This window comes from Acomys minous, assembly GCF_964271855.1.
Source record: "Acomys minous genome assembly, chromosome: 9".
Classification (NCBI taxonomy): Eukaryota; Metazoa; Chordata; class Mammalia; order Rodentia; family Muridae; genus Acomys; species Acomys minous.
Genome location: NC_140490.1, coordinates 15,611,452 through 15,630,819, shown reverse-complemented (window position 1 = coordinate 15,630,819; position 19,368 = coordinate 15,611,452). Strand labels below are relative to the sequence as shown.

Below are 19,368 nucleotides of genomic sequence, written 5' to 3'. Positions count from 1 at the left end.
TCAACCTTGGCTATCTGAAGGAAAGCTAACACTTCCTGGTGCAGCACACTATCACCAGACAGAGCACCTTTGCTGTGTCTCCCATCTGTATGTTTAGTTTCTCTTTCCATCTTCACTGCACATTAATCAGGCTCTACAGCTGAGGTGTGACAACACAACGAGCACAGATTTACCTTTTCTTCTTCACCATATTGTGGGTAGAAAATCCATTCTTATGATAAATCTTAGCAACTTTAGCGTGTGATTTTTTTTCCTTCCTTTAGTTTGATAAATTGGGTAGCATTTGCTATTTATTTAAATAAATTTTTTCTTTAGCATCTGCAAATTGCTAACATCTCAACTCTTGAACTTTGGAGCCATATTCAGTGAAGTAAAGGTTCCTTGATATTGAGACAGCTGATCTGATAACCAAGGGGATCTGCCATCTGTAGGCCTAGCAGGCAGGTAGTATATATAAGGCATGGAAACACTGGACAAAAAGGATGAGTTACAATCAGGAGAATGCAAGATCTCATCACACTTCGTATGATTTAAGAGTTACAAAGTATTTATTTTTGACATTGTCTATTCATTTTCGGCTCAGTTGTGCCCAAACCCAAAATTTCCAAATGGGACACTATATATATATATATACAGACACTCTATGGAGTTTCTCACATGCTACCATTATTAAGCCTGTGAACTTAATAATTCTCTCATGAGGCTTTCTTTTGGCCATTCCACCCTCCCCAGCTCTCAAAATGGCTCTTTTTTTTTTAATCTTTATGATTTTATTGTTTTATAGTTCACAAAAGTGAATTCTAACTTTTTAATTTAAGCTATATTTAAAGTCCATTTATATTGTGATGTAAGTCAATTGTTTGTTTCTGACCTGCAGACTTACACCAGGGTTATACCAGAGTTGGTTTAGCCATTGAACCATTAAAGGATACATTCTCTGGTTTGTGGACTCAGCTGCTATGAACATCCACAGCCTTTAGTGTGAAAGGGAGTTTTCCTCTCACCTGGGTAGGTTCCTAAGTGCAAGATGTCTACATTACCTGTGAGGCTCTGTTCAATTTTGTAAGAAATATCTGGGCTTTTTCCAAAACAGCGACACTCTTTTGTACTTGCACCAGTAACTAGTGGGACCCCTATTGTTTCACATCTTCACCAGCATGGGATATTGTTGGTTAATTTTTTTCTTTTTTTTTTTCTATTTTAGTCATTCTAATAGATTTAGAGCATAGTCTCATTTTGGTTTCAATTTTCATTTTTGGCAACTCATTATATTGAGCCTTATCCCACATGCTAAGTTTCCAAGCATCTCTCTTCCTCAGGAAAGCATCTTCTGATCCTATTTGTCTACTTGACTGTTTCTGATACCCAAACTATAAACCTCATAATTCAAGTTGAAAAAACATAACAACTCTGAACAGTCAAACAGACTTATATCTTAAACATTTGCCCCAATCTCCCACTTTACATCTTGTATTTTTCTTTTAGAAAGAAAGTCTTTCTAGAAGTTTCATAGTTTTAGATTTTTCTCCTGTGAGTTGAATCCTTTTTTGTTTACATCTGAATAGATGGTATAGGAACGAATGTTCTTTTTGTGAGTGCTTGTGGATAATTTTCTCAGGACTATGTTTTCTCTACTGAGTCATCTTGGTGCATTTTCAAAATCAATTGCCTTTGTGTATTTGTGGATTCTTGCTCTGTTCCATAAGTGTGTTGTAGTGACGAGAGTGTCAAGCTATTTTCGTTACTGAAGCTAAACTATTTTGGTTACTGAAGCTTTGTATGTTTTTAAATAAGTCCTTTAAACTGGTTCTTTGGCACAGCCTTTTGGTTATTCTAGTTCCTCTGAATTTCCATATCAATGTTATAATTAATTTACATGTTTCCAAAATAAAACCCCATTAGATTTTGATTAGCACTGCATTAGTTTTTATCAACCAAGGGACAAATGAGATAACGCGGAGTTTTTTAATCCATGGATGGTTGGCTCCTCAGTTTTTGGGTCTCTCACTTCTCTCTGTCATGATGCAATCACTAGGATTCTAATCTTTTGCTTCCTATGGAGATCATGGACCCTGGGCAGGAAAAACTATTGTTTCTATTGTTGTCTTGTTAAATGACCAAGTTGTCAAAGCTCTTTAAAAAATGGTGCACTTACGGCTATAAAGTTATATTGCTCTCAACTTTGGTCAGAGAAGCTTTCTGGTTTTTTTGGTTGGTTGGTTTTGTTTGTTTGGTCAGTTGGTTTTGTTTTGTTTTGTTTTGTTTTGTTTTGTTTCTGCATGGGTCAGTGGTTAATGCAGATGCTCATAACTGGACAGAGTGCTGAGAATAATTAACTGTGAGTGGTCCTCTATGGATTGATCAGCTGCATCAAGCCCCCCTGCATCCAAGGCTTGGGGGACACTGGAGAAGAAGCAGCAGAAAGAGTGTAGGAGCTGGCAGGTGGGGAGAAAAGCTGTAGAGTGCTAACTTCTGAGCATGGCATGGCTGTTGCACACATCAGCTCACAGCGACTGTGGTTACCTGCACAAGACTTGCATAGGATTAAGCCAATTAAACTTCCAGCTTAGAGGGGGTAGGGGCTCCTGAGGGCCCTAGTTGAGGAGCCATTGGCAGCTGTGACTTCTGAAGAAGGAAGAGTCACTTTCCTTTGGGGACAGAGCCCCTGTAGGTTGCCTATGCCCTATTGTATAGCACACACCCACATACGTACAGGTAGCACTGATTAGACTCTAAGGGTTATTAACACATAAAAAAAGGAAGACATCACGTTAGGAGGGAGACAAATTGGTGGTGATGGAAGGATCTGATCAAAATACATTGTATAAATGTATGCAGTTTTCAAAGAATAAATAAAAATGATATTAAAAGAAAATATGCATACATCATGAATACCTAAATTGAATTGACTAACATATAAATTGCTTCCCTATGTTACGATTAACTGTAGTCATTATATACACTAGTTCTCTTTAATTCATTGCTTTCATCTAACGCTAGTTATTTTTTTAAATATAGATACCTTCTTTTCAAAATGGACTACTTATTTATAACATCTTACTCCAGATAATTTAATAACCTTTTGTTTAGTTCATCAAAAAGTCTTTCAGAATTTTAATTACACTTGCTTTGGTTGTGTGCATTTAAGTTTGGATCACTAACATGATTAGTTATTTCTAGGTTAGGTTAACTTTCTATATATTGGTCTGCGTGGCTGCTTATTCCAAGAATGATTTTTAAAGCAAGGTCTCATGTAACCCAGGCTGGTCTCACTATGTAGCCAAGGATGGTCTTGAACTCCTGATCCTCTGAATCTGCCTTCTGAGCTCTACAAGCAAACTGAATCATGATTATTTTCATGGTCAAACTTGGCTAGACTTTCCTGGACTGAGGGATACCAGGTAGTTGTTAAAACATTATGTCTATGTATAATGGTGAAGATGGTCTCAGAGGACATCAGCATCTGCATTGGCCAGCTGAGTGATGCAGATGGCCTTCCCCATGTAGATGGGCAGTGATGCAGATGGCCTTCCCCATGTAGATGGGCAGTGATGCAGATGGCCTTCCCCATGTAGATGGGCAGTGATGCCGAGGGCCTTCCCCATGTAGATGGGCAGTGATGCAGATGGCCTTCCCCATGTAGATGGGCAGCATCTAATCCACTGTGGTTCTGAGCAGAGAGGAAAAGAATGATAAATTCATTCTCTTGGCTTGACCCTGAATATCAATCTGATCATGCTCATAATGTAGGAGTTCTTGGTTATTGGCTTCTGGGCTGTGGCTATTGAACTCTTGAATCTTGCATCTGAATTATACCACTGCCTTTCCTGGTTTCTGGCTTGCATGGAAAGTCAGTATATCCAGCTGAACCCATTCCTATTATAAACCTAAATACCTATCTATCTATCATCTATCTATCATCTATCATCTATCCATTACCTAGCCTCTTCATTTTTTTTCTCCCCTACTTCTGGTGAACATTGGCTAGTACAATTGCTCTTCATCATTCCTAAGTCCTTCTCTGTGAATGCCTTCTGATTTTCTGCATTCTCCAAATGAGTATTAACTCAGTCACATCATTATACTTTCCTGTCAGTTCTTTTATGTTTGTTTTATTTTGCTTTCTTTCATTCTGAAATCATTGCTAGTTGTCTTTTCAATTTGAATGAATGGCCGAGCATTTCAGGAAAGCTTGCTGCATGAAAGACAGGTGCCTAGTGAAGCAGAGGTGATGCAAGTAGAAAAATAAAATTCTAAAGACACTATTAAGTTTCTTAGGCACATTAGAGATAAAAATGCATTTCTTCACAATACAATAAGATATAACAATTAAAGGATATCAAGGGGGAATTATTACAAACAAACATATAATATGTAAGAGTTGAGTAAGCTGTCTAGGCATTAATTAAAGTTTTGTAATTCTTTTTAGTGGCCCGGGGTTTATTTAGTTCAGTGACAGAATGCTTGGCTTGTGTGCATGAGGTTGTAAATTCCGTTCTTATCAGTACATAAAACAATAAAGACGTATAGAGGGAGGGAGGAAGGAAGGAAAAAAGACAGCAACAAAACAACAAGAAGTAAGAGACAGAAAATATAAGAGCAGAAGGGGAAACTAAAGGGAGCAATACAAAAGACCTAAAAGAAAAGATCTAGAAAAATGGAAGAGAAAAAAAATAGGAGGAAGGGTAGGCATGACAGGGGAAAAAAGCAAAAACAAAAAAAAAACTTATTTTGGGTTGAAGGATGCTTCTAAGTAAAAGGTCTATCCATGGTCCAACAAAATGGATGGAGAAAAAGATACATTCAGTACACATCAGTGGTGAAGACTCAGAATACAAGGAATCAAAAGAAGATTCTAAACATTTTCTGAGTTCAAAACAAAGCAAAAGAAAAGATACAGAGAAGAGAAGGAAAAAAATCCACAGGACATTGCATTACTCAGCAGGCAGTTTGGAAGCCAAACTGCTTTCAAAGATCAATAGCATCTGAGTGGGTGAGAAAAGGGGGGGGGGTGGCAAGAAGAGATGTGCCAAACTGGGGTTTTAGGGACCCAAACAAAGCAGACAAAGCTCACAAAGCCATCAGACAAGACAGTGATGGGCTTGGTTCAGGCCTGGTTGGATGCTGCTCTGATGGCAATGGGCATTGGGTAGGATTTATACAGAGAGTGGATAAAGCAAGAGGACCTGCACTCACACGTCTCCTTTTAAGTAGGACTTGCTAGGATAAAAATCTAGGAGGGAAAAAAAAAACAGGAAAGGAATTTTGCAACACAGCCCAATAAACACAATTACAAAAAGCATCTCTAGAGCCTTCTTGTCTTCTCTCTTCCTAGGCAACAGGATGACTCTTACTGTGGAAACCTGGCAGAGCACAAGAATGCCAGCCAGCTTCTTCCTCCTTGGATCAGCCTGCCCTGTGACTTGTCACCTCCCACCCTATCACTCTATATGAGCAACCTAGGCATAGAGCCCTTTCCTGACAGGGCCGGGAAACCCCTAGCCTCAGAGGCTCCTCTCTTATTCCAGGTTTATAGAGCTGGGGCAGACTTCTCCTATAGGGACTCTAGTGTGTGCTTCTCCCTCAAGCCCCTACCATCTTGGACCTCTTAGGAGATAAGAGATGTGGAGATCTCAGCATCTGATAACGGGCAGGAAGTTCATGACTTCTATTCACATCACCACTGGCAAGAGCTTCTTTTACAGCCTCAACTCACACCGAGGAAAGGGCACAGAAACTCTAGGAAGGAAACGTCAGCTTTTACAGCCAGGCTCTTCCTCTCTATGAGGTAAGTTTTGGTGTCATGACCTTGGGTTCTTGGCTTCTACCCAGAGACCCCAAGATTCTACCTTGATCGTTCCCAGTGTCTCTTGTGCTTTACATTTGCCTGAGTCCATCCCTTGCTCCCCATATCCATCCTTTCTCTCCATCCTACAGTGTCAGGACAGTTCAGGCTCTGGAAGCTTCCTGCCTGGAACACTGTAACAACTCCCCCTATATGGGAGATGCTCCTCAAAGACTTCTCTGAACTTAAACTTGACCAGAATTTGTATTCTTCTTATCTTCACCTTCCAGGCACACACACACACACACACACACACACACACACACACACACACACACACACACACATCTTTTTTTCTTGCCTCTCTTGTCACAGCCAAACCAGCGTCCATGCAGAACGCCCCACAATTCCCAGGATGTACACGAATCTGGCATTCTCTCTACTGCCTGCCTCATACTGTATGCCTGGAATTACCCACACCTCCAAGAGGCGGAGCTTCGCATTGCTATCTCTCTGGGCATCCATGATTATGCTGGCATATAACTGATCATCCAGACAGGACATACCTGAAAATGACAGGTCAGTGGGTATGGATGGCGATGTCTCAGCACACTGTTGGGTTTTTTTTTTTTTGTTTTTTTTTTTTTGTTTTTGTGTGTGTGTGGTTTTTTTTTTTTTTTTTTTTTTTGCCAATCTAAGCAGAGGTCATCCCTTTAGCCTTTTATACTGTCCAGTTACTCCTACCTTCCAGTAATAGCTCTTTGTTCAAGTGCCTATGAGCCTCAGCAACTGCCAGGGCCTCCTGATTGTCCCCAGTCCACAAAGTGAAGTGCCCAACCTTCACCGAGCTTAGAAAGGCCCCAGAGGAGCCTGGTCTTTCTGTCCCTCTGCCACCTCCTCCTGCTCCACGGTTCTCCTGTAGCCTAGCACACCACTCTCCTGTGTAGCCTCACTGCTCCTTCACTTACTTTTGACAGAATAGTCTCCTTTGCTTTGTCATGTGTTGTCAGTTCAAGTCTCCTGCCTTCCCTGGAGCCCCCGCTGCCAGAAAACACCTTGTTACTTTTTCTTCCTCACAGACTGACTGCCATGACCCTGATCAGAACACCAGTTCTATGGTGAAGCAGAACTCGGCAGCTCACTCCTCACCCTTCAGAGATATGGCTGACACTAACAGGGAAAGGAGAATGTCCAAGAACACGCGGACACATGCACACACATGCACACTCACACATGCATTCACACATGTGTACACACACACACACACACACACACACACACACACACACACACACACTCCCCTTTTTCTATCCTCTGTTTTAGCTCAGCCCTGATCTTTTCACAAACAAAGTATCTCAAGGGTATCAGTGCTTTTTCCAGGGATGGCCTGAATTCCTCTTCTGCGGCTGGACCCAGGAGTGTATCCTCAGGGTAGCCCCATGGGACTCTGCTCTGGAGCAGTCCCAGCCAGTAATACAGATGCCATAGTCACTCACACGCCTCGTCAGACACAGATCCGCCTGGCTCCACCATAAAACATAACTAGGCACATAAAAGCCTCCTGCCGGCATGCCAGGTGCCTCCGCAGGCTCCAGAGAGGCGCAGATCAGCCCCCAATATGTTGAAGGTCTGGGACATGGTGGCACCATAACTGCACTACTGACTTCTCGGCATAAACAGAAGTCACAGGAAGCTATGGGCAGACAGTTTGAATGACACCATCTGTCTGGCCTCTCCCACTGAGAAGGAAGGACCCAGGATCTCTGAGAGTGAGATAAAGAACCATGGCAAAACCTCAGCATGACCCACAAGGCCCAGGCTCCGTGCAGACACTACCCTCTGCTCACAGATTTGAAGCCCTTTACTGTTGACTGGTGATGACACCTCCCTCCATACTCCCCTCCTTAAGCCCAGTCTATAGGGAACAAAAGGCTAGACCCTTCCCCAATGAGGTCAGAGGGCCACTGGCTCCAGGAACCCAGCTCCAATTAGACAATCAGTCCCAGGAGAAGGATGGAGGCAAGACCACAGCTTGTCTCGCTTCATGCATTGCCTTGTTGAGTGCCTCACTTGCAGCTAGGACCGCTTGCCTGTGTATGACGGATTACCCACCGTCAGTGGCAGCAGATGCAGCAGCCTCCTCCCCCTTCCATCATGTCCTCTCTCAGGGGTCCTAGTGGCTGTGGCTGCTTAAAAGTCTACTGAGGCCAGGTTTGACCTTGTTTATATCCGTCCTCAATTACTTGTAAATCCTGGGAAAATGGGTAGTTTCCCCAAAGGGTGTGGGCTAGAAGTGTGTTCTTCAGGGTAACCCTGTGCAGAGGTGCTATGGACCTTTAGGAGGTGAGGTCCAGCAGGAGTACAAACACACACACACACACACACACACACACACACATACACACACACACACCAGCAGGGCTGAAATTATTCTCCTCTTCCTCCTCCTCCTCCTCCTCCTGGCTAGTGGCGTGGGCAGTCCTCACACGCATTCCCTACCAATGCCATCAGGTCTCTCCCCAGAGGCCCAAAGCTATGCACCTGCCTGACCTTGGACAGGGAACTATGAATTAAATGACTCTCTCTCCTTACGTACTGATTCCTTCTGGAATTTCATGGCTGTACAATCATGCCAACAGTCTTTCTTGAGGAGGAGCCTCGCAGCTCCTTACCTCCATCCCGGGCTCACGCTCTCCCTTGTGTGTCTTCTAAGCACTTCCTGCTGCAGCCCCTCTCTGCTGGCCATCCCTTCTCCTAGTTCCAGGCTCCACAGAGGACCCCACCCCGATGCCTAGTATCTCTCTTCCTCCTGAGGACTACCTGCCCCTCTGCTTCACCCAGCATTCCCCACATCCAGCTGTTCAGACCATTGACTTCTGTGAGTATAGCTAAATGTCAGGAACAAGTCAGGCAGGTGCCTGTGCAGTGAAAGGAATTAGGGCCATAAAGGCTGAAGCTGTGTAAAGTAGACTCTGTATGGGGAGAGGATTTCTTTCCTACCTGCTGAAGGCCACACCACAGAAACCTTCCATAGACTTGGATTAACCAATGAATCGGTGTCTCTCAGACTTCTGCACCACTCATCTGAAAATACCCTAATTGTCTAACCAATCAGAACAAGCTTGGAGTTCAGGGTTTCTGCCCAGCCAATAAACTGCCTCCCAAAACAACCGCTAACTGCCATGAAAGTACGGAAACGCCCTATAAAAATTCTTCCTAGTCTACCAAGGCTGCCCTGACTCAATAAAGGCTATTTCTTTTAACACTTGTTTCATTTTGTCAATAGAGGGCACTTCTGAGAGGCAGCCCTTGGCATCCAAAGGCATGTGGATGGAGCTTGAACAGCAATAACCATTACACCAGGTAGCATAAGACTCAGATGTACAGTGAGTGCTCATGAGCCTAAGAGGTAGTAGTCCGAACCCAGTCTCGGGAGTAGCATTGCAGAGCCACAGTCATCATGTCAGGGCATGGCTTTTCCTAGGAGCCAGAGGTGAAGAAGCCAAGGCTGAGGTCAGCATATGGCAGCAGCTGGACTCTGGAGTTACAACTCAGCAGGCTGAGGGACTGTCCTCCACGGAATGGCCACAAGAGCCTTGAAGCCAGAACTAAAACAGTGCAGACATGGCTTGTGCACAGTGGCATCGTGGGATAGGAAGAAACCAGATGTAATGGCCTGTGGAGCACTTACCATGGCCACTGTGTGTTTCTTGGGATGGATGAGGTTTAAGTGCTCAGAGCATCAGGATGATTGCTGAGGGAGCTGGAGAGAGGCACTGTCTGCTCAGTGGTTAAGAGCATTGTCTGCTCTGAGTTCAATTCCTGGTACCACATGGTGGCTCACAGCAATCTACTGTGTGATATATTGCCCTCTTCTGGCATACAGGTGTACATGCAAACAGAACACTCATATACAATAAATAAATAAGATCTCACAATAAACAAACAAACAAAAATCCCCAAAAACCAACAAACGAAAAGCAGCAACAACAACAACTTATGGGAGAAAAGGTTTATTTTATAGCTTATGATTCTATAGTGATGTTTTTACAATTCCATCACTTAGAGAAGTCAAGGTAAGAACTTCAAATAACTAGTCACATCACACCCGCAATCAATTGCAAAGAGAAATAAATACATACATGCCTGCTTGCCACCTGCCTGCCTGCATGCTTGCTTGCTTGCTAGCCTGCTTGCTTCTGCTTGATTTCTCTACTCTTATACAGTTCAGGTCCCCCTTTTAGGGCATGGAGCTGCCCACACTTCACTGGGTCTTCCATATCATCTAACTTAATTAAGACACCTCACACCAGCAGGGGTGTAGCACACCAGCAGTCCTGAGGAAGAGGAGGCACTCAGCACTCATGAGACAGAGGCAGGAGAATCAATGTGAGTCCAAGGCCAGCCTGATCTACAGAGTGAGTTATAAGACAGACAGTGCTAAAGAGAAACCTGTCTCGAAAGAAAGAAAGAAAGAAAAGAAAGAACAAGGAAGGAAGGAAGGAAAGGAGAGAGTGAGGAGAAGAGAGAAAGGAAAACCTCCCACACACATGCATACGTGCCCACACGCCAACACAAAGCAGACAGTCCTTTATTGAGACTCTCTGCCCAAGCTATTCCAGGTTGTGTTGAGGTAGTCATTACAACTAAACGTCACAGTGACCTAGTTCCAAATAAGCAGAGCAAAACACCTGACCCAGTGATCTGCCCTCCAGGGCCAGCCTATGGGGTAAGTTAGTTGCCATCTCAATGGTACAGGAGAGGACTCTACTTGTCCTTGTACTCACTGCAAGATGAAACTAGCCATGGGACTTTGACAGTGGAGGAGCAGTGCTGCCTTAAGGCAGTGAGTATTGAGGATTCTAAAGTCATTAAATGAAGGGGTTCAGCATCTCCCCTAAAGCTGTTTGCTAAGGCCCATGTAGACAGCGAAGTGTACAAAAGCTGGCTAGATCCACAGGAAGAGACTGGGGAGAGGGGCTTCCATCAGAAACAAACAAAAACAGGTCATTGGCCAGCTTTAGCCATGACAGGATCTCATCTTATATGAGTCTGCCAGCATGTCCCAGAGTTGGAGGCAGGATTTGGGTCTTGGAGAAGGGCCACAGGACAGGGTAAAATGTCAACAAGCAGCTAGGCATGTCTGAGAAGGCCGATATTGTGAGTCCCTTTGGGACTGGAGGACACTGCTTGGGAGACACATGCTGTAGCCTGCAATGCGTTTATAAAGATTGAAAGGGGTTGGCAACAGATTGAACACCTAGGTAAGAAACATCTTCTGATGTGACTTCATAAGTGAAAAAAAAACCACTTGTGTTAAAGTCATGGGAATGATCAAAAAATGATTTCACGAAATCTGAGCTCTGGTCAGGGCTGTAGAATGTACTGGTGGTTGAATAGCTCACATGCTCCCAACAGCTCACCCTATGTCAAACAGCATATTTCCATCTCCAAAAGACAGCCAACCCTTTCATGGACACCTCCTGCTAAGCAATCCCAGGGCTGGTTTCATCTTGAGTGTCTACAGACACTCAAACGGTGGACAACTGAGATCATGCCTTTCTGCCTTGGCTATAAGTCACAGCAGAAGGAGCCCAGTGTGGAGGACCCATGATACCCCGCTCCTCCATTCTTTCACAGGCTACGATGATGCTAATTGTGTAATTAAGTTTAATTGGCATGCCCACTTATTGACCTGTTGTCTATTGTTGCTTTACCAAGCAGCCCTGAAAGAACAGGGCTCCCAAGTTCTATAATATTTACCCTCTAACCCACTACAGGGGGAAAATGCTGTCTGTGGTCAAAATAGTGACACAAATATTGATAGGTTTATTTTACACAATTATTTCTAGATGTTAGTACCTTTGAACCACGATTGGCTGAATTGGTGGTTATAAAGCACATGACTACAGAAACCCAGTTATACATCTTCCTCCCTTTTTATAGTAGCTATAACTATAGGAACAATTGACATTTGAACTTTTCATTTTGAAGAGGAAGGAAGGGAAGAAGGAAACTGTAATATTGGGGTCCCCATTCTTGTCCTGAAACCCACTCTTTACCTCCCGGGTATCTTCCATAGGACAGACGCTCAGCAGTCATCTCCCAGAAAAAGGAAAGCACCCATAGGAACTCTGCATAGAGAAGATCATTCCTGGGATGGAGGCCAGGGGTAAGGGTTTTAGAAAGTAGCAGGGCATCACGGTGCAATGAAATTTTGGCCTTGGGAGTTGAAGGTGGTATAATACTGATGCTGGTACCCTACCTTTTCAGGCTAAAAGAAGAGCCTAGAAGAAAGAGTGAGGGGGAGGAAGTAAGTGGTGGGTGGGGCTCATTTGCAAGTGTTTTACACAGAGGCAACCCTAAAGGGGAGAGGAGCAGGGAATGTCATCCTAACCGAATGGGATGGAGGGCAGGGTTAGCTCTGATACCAGGAAATCACCCTGTCTGTGAGGAGAGGAGGGTTAAAGTTTAAGACTGAGATGGGGACAAGTTACAAGAGAAGGCAAAGATGTAGATTTAAAAAGGGGGGGCCAAGGTCAAGTAGGGGGATGGATGGAGGTAACATCACAGACATCAGTTTCTCTGATCAGGCAGCTGGTTAGGGGTATGCCACAAAGCCTCAGATCTAAACCTTGTGCCACCACACAGGATATGCTGGTATGTAAGCAATATCAGGGGTCACTCAGGCAGATTTGACATCCATGAGTCCATGAGGAATACTGGCCTCTGATCTGGATCCAGATCTGGGTCCAGATGCTCATTCATCCCAAAAGAGAAGTGTCAGGGCAGAGCTGGATCACTCATCCTTAAACTAGAGGTGAGTAGTACAGTCTTCTGCTCACGTCACTGCTATGCAAATGATGCAACAATCATGACTTGAGGTGGAAATATCTACCAGGGAAATTCGTTTACTATGGCCAGCCTACTGAATGTCACAGCTCAGCATCACAGCACAGTGAGGAGTCACCCTGTCTCCCTCATGATTGCACGGCTGTCTGGGAAGCTGAGGATCACCACTGGGGGCAGCACTAAAACAGTTTAGAACTACATATTCAAGGCCTATGACAAGCTCAAAATTCAAAACTGGAAGTACTGTATTTACTGAGTGCCTTTCATTGTCACATGCACACCACTGGGAAGTCAAAACAATTTTAAGATGTTGCATCAGAAGCCAAGGTCCATCCAAACTGTGCCAGGCCATCGTATGTTTTCAGTTAGTTTATGACACAACAGTCAATAACTGCTACACTTGCCAATCCCCACTCCCCTTTCTTCTCATTTCTCTTTCTCTTCCTATTCTTCTTCTTCCTTCCTTTTCCTCCTCTGTTTTCTTCCCGCTCCTCCTTCCTCTTCTCTTAGGCCATCTCAGTTTCCTAATAGTACAGTAAGTTTCCTTGTGACACAAGGATCATGGCTGCCACAGCAGGCAGGAACAGGGAGTAAGGATGCTACCATGGTCGGCACACTGACTGACTTACCCCACCTTGGTGAAACATCAGGACCAACTAGTAGGTGGCTTTACATCTTGTTGGTTGGAAGTGGGCCTCATGGCTCAGGGTGGGTAATCGCCATTCTACTGTATTTTGGATCTTGGGTGTCTCCTCAAAGGATGAGTCCCAGAATGAAGCTGTTGGGAAGTGGTGGAGCCTTTAGTGGGTGGAGTCTAGAGGAAGGGATTAAGTCCCTTGGGGCATTGCCCTCGAAGGGAGTGGTAGGACCCCAGCCTCCTCCTCATTCTCTAGGGTCTTTTTTTTTTTCTTTCTGGCCACAAGATGAGCAGGTTTTTGTCATCCCACACTCTCATCATAACGAGTTGCCCCATCATACCCATAATAGCAACGTACACCTGCCATCAAGGTAGTGCTGGGCTGCATTCAGACTTCAGAGTATAATGTTCAAGTTCCTCGTGTCTGCATGACTAGCGATCCTGCCGTTCCCTGCTGTGTGGTCCTCACTCCTTTCATACAGTGCCTTCTTCAAGGTTATCAACAGCAGGCTATTTTCATTGCAAGGCCCAGAATCCCCACCCCACCTCCCTTTAAAAGCTCCCACTGAATTAATCCAGGCCTACCCAAGATAATCTCCATTTTGGTCAATTCAAAACTGAGTAATTTGGAGCCTTCATTAAATTGCCATATAAGGTAAGCTTACCATAGGTCTGACATGGATCATAGGTCAAGGTCTCAGCTCCACTCAGGAGGTGGGGGAGCATTGCCAAATCTTGACCATGATGTCTACTTCGTGTGTGGTTCATGGTGGATGCTGTTGCTGAAAGGCAACATTCAAGATTAAGACTTGGGTACCCAAGGCCCTCACTTGGCAGTTGCAGATTCAGACGTGGAAATCTGCCAATCCACACAGTGGGGCACATTTAATGCGAGGACATAACTATCTTTTCGGGGTTAAAGGCTTTCACAGCACACTGAGTCTTCGAGCTGGCTCCCATACACTCTTTATCCACTGATGCAAAAGGGAGCCATCAGAGAAGAAAAAACTGCTGGGGTGGGTGTTTTGCACATCATCATTTTTTCAGGTAATTACTTTCATGGACCCTCTCTTAACTATCATTTATTTATTGGTTTGTTTGTTTGTTTGTTTGTTTGGCTAAACCAGCTCACCCTGTTTGACTTACACTTATTTTAAACAGAACCTTTACATTTTGAGTGTAAAACAGAAAGCCAGCATTCCTTGTTAAAAATAGAAACTAACCATAAAATAAATAAAAAGAAACATGGGCTCATGAATTTCTTACAATCTAGCAGACTGCTCTTTGTTAAAAGTAGAAACCTATAAGCATGAGAGAGATGTTTAAGGAAATACCAAAGGAAAAAAAAAGACTTTTTTTCATAGAAAGGGTGACAGAGGATTTTAAAAAATGAGCAATTGTCATGTTGCAATGTGTGGACAGTATCAATGCCTGAAAGCTGCTGTCTCACAAAGCGCCCGAGGACCAGCCTGGAGGTGGATTCAGTCTGGCAGTGGATATGCAGGTACTTAGAACACTGTCAGCGAGAGGCAGGCTGCTCAGGGAGGGCACTGAATATGGTGGCTAGACAGGTGCTGAGACAGTTCCATAGGCAGTCCTGAAGCCAGAATGGATCCTCGAACTCATCCCAAATTCTCACAAGAGAGCCTAGGTCTTTCAAGGGCACCAGAGCTGCTCTGACTGGCCACCCAGCAGAGCTGGCCCTGGAACGTAGAGGTATGACCATGGGCTGGGCGCCCCCTTCAGGAAGCTAAGGCAATTCCCAGTAAGTGTCTCAGTCAGGAATCTGTCTCTGGTAACCCTTGGGGGAAAAGGGTGAGACAGACTGGAGGCCTCTCTCCTGAAGGAGCAGCTGAACAGCAGCAGAGTGTCCACTGTAGCCCAACTTCTCTTCAAATCGGGCTAATTTGCTTTGCATGACAACTCTATAGTATCTAGGAATGGCTCACCCAGAATTCTGCCTGTTTTATTCCTGGGAAAACTTACTAGGAGGTTACAAAGACAGATTTAATCCCCTGAAGATTTTGTATACTCATTGCTTCTCTGCCTCCATCACCTATTCTAGAATCTTCTCTATATCTCAGGGAGCTCTTCCTCTGTTCAAGGGGGATTACCTGGAAGGCAAGCCCAGAGTCGCCCCTGGGGATCATCACACACTGCTCAAGCTGTGACCACTGCTCTCGCCTCTTTGCCATGGGAATCTGGCAGGGAAATCAACTGGGACCAGCTAAGGCTCTGAAGTCTCGATGACAAACCTACCTAGAACACGTGATTCCACGGAGGATGACTCACTGGCCCTCCCAGGGCAGAAGCAACCTAACCAAATTCTCTTTCCACCAAGTATTCCACGTGCTCACCCAGGGACAGGGCCAAATTAGGGGCTGGCATTAGTCTCCTTCTGGCTGGCTGGACACTGAGATGACGCAGAGCCAGAGCAGACCTGGTTTCTAGACATGCCGCTGCTCCGTGTGTAGCTCGCATTCCTGACACAGATGCTCCACGGCACGCGCACATCCAGTATGGCTGAAAACAGAAGCCAGATAATGCATCTAATCGAGGCCTTCTATTTTGTCAACCACTGAGTGCATCTCTGGTGAGTGTTGGCATGTCATACAGAGATTTTCTCACTTTCTGCCTGGCCCGTTCATGCTTCCCTACATGCCTTGTTTCCCAGGCCTCTTTTTCTTATGTATTTCATTCAGTCTCTTTTTTTCCCCCAATTCACCATTTCCACTGCTCTTAAGTCCATTTATATCCTTAGCTCAGGTAACATTTTTTTCCATACAAAGTAGATGCCCGTGTGGGCCATCCCTCCACCAACTCAAATCAAAAGCTCCTCCTCCATTCTTCTTTCACTGCCACCCCTGGCAAAGAGGAATGTACGACTGAAGTTCATTTTCTGTTTGTGACAACAAACTACCCATCCATGAAACAAGCATAAATATTATCCTTCCCTGTCAGTTGATCACAGCAGGCCCCCAAGCAGCCACAGCTGTTAAACTCAGCACACAGTGAGTGCACAGTGGCATGTGGTGTGAAGGTCTTCATGCTAGCAACCTCCTAGCATGAAGCTTTTCGTCATACCTTGGAACTACGACTAGTGACACTATGCTATGCCCAACCTTGGTTGGACCCCGTCCTTCTTTGACGAATATTGCTGGGCTTTCCCAGGCCTGTGATGTGGTAAATACAAGTGACAAGCATTTTGGGTTGTACCATCACCTGATGTCCCATGAGCAGGCCGTTGTGCTTTTGTGCCTTTCAAATAAGATAGAGTCCTCTGCCACAGATGGACGGCCTTGCTTCACACACCGGCCAATAGCCTTCTGTGGCTCTCTAGGAAGGGGAGTATCCCTAAGGGTGGAACTCGTAACCTACCAGGGATTGTGTCTTAGGGCTTAGATACAATGAGTCCTCTGTACTGCATGAGATGGCTTAGCATGGTCATGACACTAGTCGCCTAATAGCCTCCCTAATATGGCAAACCCCTAGGTCTTACCAGAGTCTCCAAAGTGCTTGCCACTTCTTGCTCACTCAGGATGTCATATGCACCAATATGATTCTCAGTAAGATACGCACAGGCCATAAACCCATATGTCTCATCAGAGGTGGTAACTAACATAGCCTTAGATGGAAGAATGCATATACTAGTGACTGTGTTCTCATTTCAGGTCTGTGTACAGCCAAATGCTCTACCAGAGCCATTTGAATGACAACTGCTTCTTAGTCCTTCTGGAAAGAGATGAAATCCACACAGGGCCCAAGTCAAAAGCCACCATGCCACATACTCGAGGCCAGTCTGCCTGAGCCAATAGGCCATATCTGGTGTGTTTGCTGCAGCTGGGGCTATCAACGCTGTGCCTGATTGCATTTGCTCTTCCGCTGTGACTCTCTATAGGGTTTCTGTAAGGGTTAGGTTGGGAACTAGACGATGAGACTGGCAATGCCATCCCCGCTGTATACTTGATGTTTCAAAGGATGGCTGGTGGTCAGTTCCCCTGTTCCCCTGGGGAATTGCAGCGCTGATGTTAACACTGATCTGGCTGAAGCAGGGTGAGAGAGCACTTTCAAAGGCTTCCTCTTGGACCCACTCATATAGTATCTCTTACAGCGTTCCATCACCACAAAGCTTCAGCTTGCCTTCCTATGGCCTGGGCTCTTATACTACAGGCCACGAAACCAGTCCAAAGTTCTGATCCCTGCCAAGAATTCTTATTCCAGGTACCCACCTGAGGTATGAGTAAGTGGCTCTGGATGAGACCCCGGGGTTCGGGGTTCGACAAGCTGACTGTGAGAAAACATCCTTTGATATACAACTTTACTCTAACAGGATACTGATAATGATGCCTTAGCAGTGTGTTAACTTGGTCTCTGCATCCCTCTGTCCTTAAAGGACCCAGACGTTCCCTCTGTTCAGTTGCTATTTGAATATGCGACTAGAGGTCCCTTTGAGAGAGCTCATTAGCATCTTTCCCTGCTAAAGTGCTGCTGGTGCCTCCAGGAGCCTGGCCTCATCCCTACCCATTGAGCTCCAGGACCAAAAGCTGGCTCATCTGTCACTGAACAAAAGAATGTAGCTCTCATTGGCATGGCTGCCCTCTGCTTCATTCATTCATCTTTGACTTTAGCATATTTTTGACTGTATAAATGAAGAAATACCCCTGTTGCCTGCCCAGCGGCATGCTCCCTGGGGACTCTGCATTTAATTAAGCATCTTCATAGCTCTGTGCCTGGCTGTACTTCTACTGTGCCTTTTAGCCTGATGATTGTATCTACCTTGATTTGAACGGTTAAGCACTCCTTTGCTTTGGGATGCTTTCACTCTACAGGGACCCCTGTTCCCTTGAGTTTCCACCTACAGGCCATGGCCATCACTGAGCTTCTCATAAAACAAATAATCTCTCCCATGGATTCTGTGTCACTTTTCTGGGTGAAGGATCCTCCTAGATCTTCTGTGGAACATGTAGGCTGGTTAGTTTTCTTGGCTATGTACCCTTTTAAATCTAACCTTTTCACTTCCCTGAACCTCTCTTGTTTATTGTGGCAATGGGCATTTGTGCATTTAGTGCAGGCCATTGCTTTGTCTAAGTGTCCAAGAGCCAGTCCCTAAGCATATCAGCCTCAGTTGTTGGAACCCTGTCCATAGTATAAACCACACATCGCAAGAGAGTGGACATGTATTAAACCACCTCTTCCAGTTCCCCTACCCTTTATCCAGCACCATCCTGATCTGTCTTGATTATATGCTCCTATGCCCTGAAAATGGGAACTGGTCTACAATGCCTATCTCATTGGTGTACTCAATCTAGACTTGGAGGCCATGTGATCCTATGTTTCCCCAGATATAAGTAGTTCTATGAGAAACACACTATAGTTGCATCTTCTCAGTAAAGGAGTATGGTCTTCTTGGGCCCAGAGCACTCATAGATGTATAAAGCTTTAAGATTCCTTGAGAGAATACATCAACCAAAGTGCCCCAACCCTCAAAGAACCCTCCTTCCCAAGCAGACAGGCCCCTGACTTTGATACAACAAACTTGTTAAGGTTAAGAATCAGGAAATGCTGGGTCTCTGTCATCTTCTTATTTAAAACCTATGTCCAACTCTCAGCTGGATCATCTGCAAGAAATGAGCATTTATAGACTTACAGTGAGACCTTCAGATGTCCTTTGCCTTAAGTCAGTCAGTAATCAGACCTTCATATGTCATGATCTCTCTCCAATGTGACCAGGACCTCCAGCAGAGCCTGACATAGCTTCTAAGTTAGCCCTTCCTCCTGGACCTCTGAGAGATAGGTAGACATAGCTTTGCCTGCCATCAGACAAAATCTGCACCAGTCTGAGCAAGTAACACAGGCCAGACACCCTCAGAGTCTATATTCCCAGGTCATCCCTGGCACTAAGTGGAAAAGAATATACAGAGAATTTAAGAAAGTGCTTTGAGGGAGAGGTGGTTCACATCCGTTTGGGACTGGGAGGGACCCAGCATTGGCCAGGAAAAGAAGCCTCACGTGATAGAGCTATGACAACTGTGACTCCTGGAGTGTGGTGGCCCCGGCGCTGTCTGGGACCCTCCAGCCTGCATCTGCCTGTTGT

At 44.9% G+C, this 19,368-nt stretch overlaps 1 long non-coding RNA gene across 1 annotated transcript; it reads left to right on the top strand.

The window, feature by feature from the left end:
* Window positions 1–5,458: 5,458 nt before the first annotated feature.
* Window positions 5,459–8,162, top strand: LOC311604514. The gene is made up of 3 exons (XR_014781530.1): window positions 5,459–5,788; window positions 6,161–6,364; window positions 6,865–8,162. It is a non-coding gene; the product is annotated as an uncharacterized lncRNA (long non-coding RNA).
* Window positions 8,163–19,368: the final 11,206 nt, after the last annotated feature.